The sequence below is a fragment of the Paramacrobiotus metropolitanus genome, unplaced genomic scaffold (genome assembly GCF_019649055.1).
Source record: "Paramacrobiotus metropolitanus isolate TYO unplaced genomic scaffold, Prichtersi_v1.0 Parri_scaffold0000051, whole genome shotgun sequence".
Classification (NCBI taxonomy): Eukaryota; Metazoa; Tardigrada; class Eutardigrada; order Parachela; family Macrobiotidae; genus Paramacrobiotus; species Paramacrobiotus metropolitanus.
Genome location: NW_026570271.1, coordinates 223,057 through 230,688, shown reverse-complemented (window position 1 = coordinate 230,688; position 7,632 = coordinate 223,057).

The window sequence follows — 7,632 nt, the reverse complement described above, 5'->3', positions numbered from 1 at the left end:
TTAAACCAAAGAGTTGTATGGGTTCGAGTTGGTGATCTAAACCAAGAAGGTGATCAATGGCAAAGAGCTTTTCACTTACAGTTTAAGAGCAGCTACAGAGTAGTCTATTCAATTCGAAAACGCATACAATACTGTAAACTATATCTTACAATTAGAACATGAGAAATTACAATTTTTCATAGAATCACTGAACAAAATATCAAATTTAAGAAATTTCAAAATTCTTGTAAAGATATCATATCAGTATTAGTGAGCCAAAGCTTAGACAGCAAGCACTCTGCACTGCCTGCTGGCACCACAATGGTAGATTAATCCGTTGCGGCTGCGTGATTAATGCAGCTGTCTGAAACATTCAGTGACCTATACGTAGCAATATACAGTAGTTGCCCATTCTAATGGTTTGCCGGCTTTCAGAAGTATATCCCGTGCAGCACAGGAACAGATCCTTCGATGCAAGAGAACAATGCTTCCTAGCCGTCAAGTTCGACGAAAAAAATCATCATCGTCCGATGCTACGCAGCATATACGACACTAATATTTCGCCCTGACAGCTGCGGTTCCGGCGCTCGGTGATAGCGGCTCGTGGTAACCGTTTTTTTCCGAGGAACAGCCATGAAGACAGACAGCAGGGTTTCCTGAACCTTGTGGCTGTGTTGTTGGCACAGGAGAAATTTTATCCTGAATAGCCAGTGCCACAAAATCGTCATTACGCGTGTTGGTTCCATGATATTGTCCCGGACTGCATTTCCGGATACTGACAGCTAACCCACTCAGTAACGAGATCCCGGGCTTCCAGAATCGGCAGGTTTGGAAAAGTGGTGGGCCTGTTGACGTACGGCGCGAATGGCGATGTACTGTGCGCTACGTAATGCTGATGAGGTGGAAACATATTACACGCTTCGTCAGAGGGTGTCAAGGGACTCGAATTCGGTGCGATGTGCGGGGTATGTTCAGCCATACAACTTCCGCGGCGTGAAACTGAGGCTGCGTGCCCGCGCTTGGACATTGAATCATGCTGATGTTTGACGGTCTTGGCTGGCTGGAACGCAAAAGCAGACGATGTTGTTGGAGTATCATCCAGGTGACATTTTGGTGCAGACGTGAGCATACTGCGGCCACGATCCATCGAGAGTCCCGCGTTCACTATATCGGCAAGGTCGTAATTCCCGCCGAAAAAATCATCAAAGGAATCGAGTTCTAGCTCGCCGTAACCGCTGACCTTGGGCGAATTTTGGCCGTAAAATTCTAAAAGAGGCAATAAAATTTGAGGAACAAGAAATTTTCATTTTGAGCTTACGTACAGGCAACAGAGTGGAAATATGGGAAACCAGCAAGTAAGCCTGTGTATTAAGTAGTCAGTACTCATAAAATCACACGTGCGGATGCCGATGCACAATAAAAATCGCCTATTTCCGCTCAATGTCGTCCAGTGTACCTACATTGTCCAGCACATTTGGTAACATATACTAACATCAGGTTAGAAACTTATTGTCCACGTACCGGCTTGGCTTTCATCGATATCCAGGCGCATAATCCCGTCTTCGGCGCCGTGTGAAAATAATAGCGTTTCAGCTGGACTTGCCTCATCGTGGAAATCCGTAAAACGTCCAACGCCAAAATGCCACATCAGTCAATTAACAAAACAATCAAGTACATTGCAGTAACAATAAATTATTGTGCCACATCAGTAACTGCAGGTGACTGTCCGATCAGACCTTCAACAAGACAATTCCATTCAAACTCGGAAATTCCTTCACCGGAAGTCTCTGCGTTGCTGGTTTCTGCAACGGAAACTTCTGCTTCGAAATTTGCGGCAGTGGTAGCTACTGCATCGGAAGTTTCTGCATGGGTCGTTTTTTCATCGGAAGTTTCTGCTTCAGAATCCTCTGCGTAGCAAGTTTCTATTTCTGCTTCGGATTCCTCTGCATCGGAAGTTTCTGTAACAGAAGCTTCTCCTTCGAAAGTTTTGGCAGTGGACGTTACTGCATCAGAAGTTTCTCCTTCGGAAGTTTCCGCTTTGGAAGTTTCTGCTTCGGAAGTTTCTGATTCGGAATTTTCTGCTTCGTAAAATGAATTGCGTTCGCGCCCTGGATTTCCTTGTTGCATGGCAATCAATCGAGCCGATTTTCGGCTCTCAGAAACCGTGTAGTCACAGCTCTTCAGGTTACCTCGCGGTATCTTGACGGCTTGTTCTTCCTCGGCACTGTTCGAGTCATTTTCAGGTGACTGTCTGTCGACCGGAAGCCCATCTAGCGCGATCGAACCTTGGCTCCAAATTTTTTTCAGAATGCTCCTTACCGCACTTTCGCTCATTTTCAGCTGTTTCGCTATGGCGACCATCGGCAATCCCTCTCCGCATAGTTTCTGAACAGCCGATCGTCTCTGCTGGTACTTGATTTCGGAACGTCCCTGGAGGGATTTGCCATGCAGTCGCAAAATCCAGTTTAAAGCATTTCTTGAGATCCCGAACTTCTCCCGGATGGACCACCCACTGTGACCTTCTTCAAAACAGTGAAGTATTTCGTTCTTCTGCTTATGACAAACAGGGACTGGTTTTTGCCGAGGAAAACTGTGCGAAATTACAGCCGCTACAACTGCTTTACTTAGCTTAACTTCATGCACAATTTCGGTTTTTGAGTAGCCGCGATGGAACAGTTGGAGAATCTTATTCTTCTGCGCACTGTTCGCGGTCATTCGGCGATACTGCTCCACGGTCCACTCGCTAATGTTCAACTGCTTAGCAATTTCTGTTCGACTGATTTCTCCACTCTGGGCTAACTGTCTGATCTGTTTTCTCCGAATTTCGGTCTGTGAGATGCGTTGTTCAGGCAGTTTTGCTCTCTGGATAATTTTGAGGAGTGTTTTCATAGATCAGCCGTCTTTGTTGTTTATCCATTTTTCGCTGCGTGTGTTCAGCAAAAGAATCTCCATGTTGGCTGCATGGAACCTTGGCTCCATGTTCTCCTTCGCGTTTGTACACCGGACCGTGCATGTTTTTAACAGTTTTGGTTAGCTGGACCGTGGAAGCACTGGTTGTTGTTGGTGCATCATTTTGCATACAACGTATTCCAGGCGTGAGGATGGCGCGGACACCATCCATCGTGAGTCCCGAAATCTTGGCCATTTGGGTAAGGTATGCATTTCCGCCTAAAAAATCATCAAATAAATTGAGTCGTTCTTCGCCGTTACTGCTCGCCGGTATCCGAAAGTGGCAACCATGCACTCCAGGAACAGGATTTGTTCTTTTTCATCGGAGCAGTGGCCACCCGTTCCTTGGACGGTCTTGTACCTTACTGTCCTTACATATCTGCATCTACTGTAAATGTAGAGTACAGACTACAGTGTACCTTATTATGTATATGTCGGAAGCTCGTCTCTTACGTTACGATTGCAAGTTTCTATATTGCTGCTGCATATATCTCAACATAATATTATGAATTTTTATGTTCTGTGTCTTCCATGCGGCTCCGTTAGCCGTTAAAACCACAAATTATGAGGACTGAGCGCTATAAACAGCTTATTCAGTAGTATCCCGAAGAGCGTTTGCTAATCTACGTAGTGCATACCAGCTTGGCTTTCGTCTGACTCGTACTTCATAGCTCCGTCGCCGCGGTCGTCTTCTATCCTGGCATCATTCGAAACCAGTTCGGGAGACGCCCTACTTGGCGAAAGCTCATCCGGCGTCCGCGATTCTTGATCCTGGCTTTGTTTCAGCCATTTGCTTATCGTCGGTTTGCGGGAGTGTTCCTGGATAATTTCCGTATCTTGCTGCAGAGTTTTTCCCGAAGTCTTTTTTGAGATGTCGTGCTTTCGCTGAATTCGAGGCACGTTACTCAAGCAAATGTTGAACTGCTTCGCAATTTCTGCCGTACTTCGATTTCCTTTGGATGCCAGCTGTGTGATTTCTTTTCTCTGATCTTCAGTCAGCCGAGTGCGTCTACTAGGCAGTTTTTCTGTTTTGATAATATTTCGTAGTATACGTTTGCTGATGCCCACGCGTTTCATGATTTGCCACAGTTTCATACCATCTTTGTGCAGTTGACAAACAAGCCGCCTTTTCTCTTCGTCCATTATTTCGTTATATGGTCACTTTGGAGTGATCCGGGGTGAAAAGCCGTTTCTGAACAAAGAGACTTTTTTAGAAATTTGAAAGCACAGCAGCTCTTTAGAAAAATCTGTTCTTATAACGAATTGTACGTACATCTCCGAAACGACTAGTGTAAGCGGCTGTATTACGTATGAGCGGCTGTTTCTTTACGGCATAGCGTAATGAAATCACCTTATTGCGGTGCAAAAAAATTGTAAGGCCCAGTGAATGCCGTCAAAAAACGCAGACACGATTATATAGCTGCTTAATATCCCTCCCGCGGGGAGTTGATTGTCCTCGTTTCAACGAGTAAATCGTTTACCCCAGTTTGAAAGACGAGAAATCTTTTGCTTGCAATGAATTTTGGATGCAGAGTATATCTGTAATTCCAGATATACTGTACGAGTACATTTGCAAGAGTCTCCAAAATGATAAAAAGCGTAGTGCATAGGCCCACACATCTATGAAAAATCTTGCGACCATACAAGAAAATGTTGTTCCTGACTGCTAATCGAAATTATCGAGACGTTTATCTAAAATGCATCAGACTGACGCGAGAAGTCAGTTCCGCCTTATTTGAAGTCCGGGCCCCGATTAGTTGAAAAGGAGGTTCGAGCGTCCCACGCCTTAGCACTCTTCTTTTTTCCAAAATTTATAAATTATTTCAAAGGAATTATTTGGGAAAACTGGTAACGTTTATCGATTCATTAGATCACAATGAACTAATCAAAATCAAATTTCAAAGGAAACCTAACTGCTGACAATAAAAACCGGGTGGCCCAGTGTTCGTGATCGTGTTGACTTTTCAATTAACATACTGGCCCATTGTTCGGCATTTACGAGTACATAATACGCCCAAAAACATCTCAACACTGTTAATATCAGATGGACGCATCGGCTATGACTATCGTTTTCTCCGGTCCATAGATGGTTGCCATCTGTCGGCAACTCTGCCGTCCATCCGCGATTGTAGCCTCCGACCGCCAGGGTGTTCGAATCACAAATCGGACCATCTCCATTTACTGTATTTTACGGCAATTTACGCGGATGATGGTAACATAATCCGGGGAAGCATTTTTTACCAATTTCTATACACACCGTACTTACCGTTTTATGGGGATATCCGTTACGGCGGATGACATCAGTCTCCTTTGGAAAATCGTTATGGCGCTTTGGCAACCAGACATACGTGAGCAAACCACAGGTTATTCCTCTGGAACCTTGATCACATAATCCGGTCGGGCTGTCACCTTACACACGTGGGAGTGTTTCGTGAGCGTAATGTGTCAGATTCGTGCGCAATGAGAAAAATCTAAATATATGTACAAAACACTTTCGTGAAGCAAAGAAGCATTGTTTTTACTCTGGATTTACCCAAATGTACAATTTACCGAGACAAAGAGGATGCATTTGCAAAAAATTTACGATCATCCTTTTCAAATTGTCATCTAACAAAATACTGCCGGCCGTATTTGGGTGCGCGTGTCCGACTCGTGCAGGATGCTACAGAGTAGCACGTTTTGACTTCCGTAAATACAAGCCCGTCCACAAACCGACTGACCGCTTAAGGCGAGCAAATTCAGTAGCCACGGGCTTGAGCTATTTAACATACTACGGCACGCCACACCACCGTGGCTATCTTAACGACGCCTGTCGGTCGCTTTATGAGCTGGCTTTAGTACAGTATACACGATTACACGTTACCATGGAAAGCGCAATAACAAGATTTGATGGAATTTGGAGATAGTGCTGGCCGATGGATTGTCACTGGGGATTCTTTAAACCGTTCTCCCTGTCATGTGTCCGCATGGTACGGTGCTTTTTGATGATGCCTTGGAAATTCGCCAGGTGTGGACAATAATGCTGCGCAGATTTAACGAAATAATCAGCATTTTGCCACCTAGCCGTAAGCTCGTGGATGCAACTGAAGCCCGGACTATACCGGCGGTACCCATCACAGCCGAAGTTCACCATGCCTCGGATTTGCATTATCAGCTCTCCTATGTCGATTGTCAAAAAGTAAAATAGCTGGATATATTTCTTGGGACGGGCAAAGTGGTACGAAAAGACCACCGTAGCGGGTATCCATTGAATGTGGTATGTACTAGGGAAAGCTTTTTTTCCGCGATTTTTTTCCAGGGCAGTGTTTCTGCCATACTGTATGTAACGATATTTTTGACAATTTTTCCGTCTTTTTTTAAGTTACTGGCAAAGAAGTTTAAACACTGGTGATGCTAGCCACTTCCGGTATGTTTGGTCTTTTTGGACAGAGCGTAAGGATTTCACTTTCTTATTTGGTTTAATAAAATGCAAAATATTTCAAAACCGGTATTGCACTGCACGTTCCGATACTCCAGTAAAAAAATCGGAATATGTGCAGATATACCAGTTACTTTCGATACTACTCTAGCTTTACGATGAGTTTCACAGTCTGAACTGGCAAAGTCACCGGTAAGAGCCGCTACCCAATACCAAGCATCGGGGTCAGTTTAGCAACAGCCATTATCGCGATTCACCGGCAAAAAAGATGCATGTTGATGTTGTACAATCTGACTAATTATTTACGCTTCATAAAGATATCCGTAAAATAATAACCGATGGCATAATACCATAGGCGAATTAAACCCGCTTGGGCGGGAGGGTGAGAACCCAAAACCTCCCAGAACCAATTACTTTCGGCAACGTAACAACTGCTTTTTATTGTTAAAAACACCCCATCACTTCCCATTATGATAACAATGTACGAGTAAATGAATCACAGACGGCGTTAATATTCAGTTGGGTAACTTGGACGAATATTCATCCAGTTACCCGCAAGTCAGGATACCATCGAAAACTGTAACATTTTATACCATATCTACAAACACCGTCAAATACCTTCTAAATCTAATCAGTCGGAACGAACGGATTGCAAACGTCGAGGAATGACGAGTAATTTTTAAGCGGTTTCACGCATCTTGTCATAAATGATTACAATTTAAGCATTTTTACGCATATATTGCCATAAATGCTATAAATTATCATGTCATGAATCCAATTTGTTGCCGTGCATTTTATTTTTATACTGGATGAATATTGAATACTGAATTTATTTACTGAACACCGAATACTTTTATTTTGAATTTATACATGTCAAATGATAAAATAAAAAGCACAAAATAATTCCGGTTTATTCAATTGCCATTATCTCAACGTTAACTTGATTTCACGTAAAAACGTTATGGATATTCCAATCTGTTCTAAGCTTTGCCGCGCACGTTTTCGGGTAAATTAGGTTTCGGTTTTTTGTGAAACGTAATATGTCATATCCTGTGGATTTAGAGGAAATAGTTATATTTAATCTGATAAGACGACTTCCGGTGGTTTACATATGTATGGAAAGAAACCAATGACTATAGGCACCCCTGCCGCCCCGATTACTATGTGTACCCTCTTATGAACCCTTTTTTACTTTAGGCACCCCTTTTTCGCTTTTTGATTACTTATTGCTCGCACCCCCTGTTGTGGATATGACTAAAAATGGCTAAAAAACTGTCCGAAAAGTT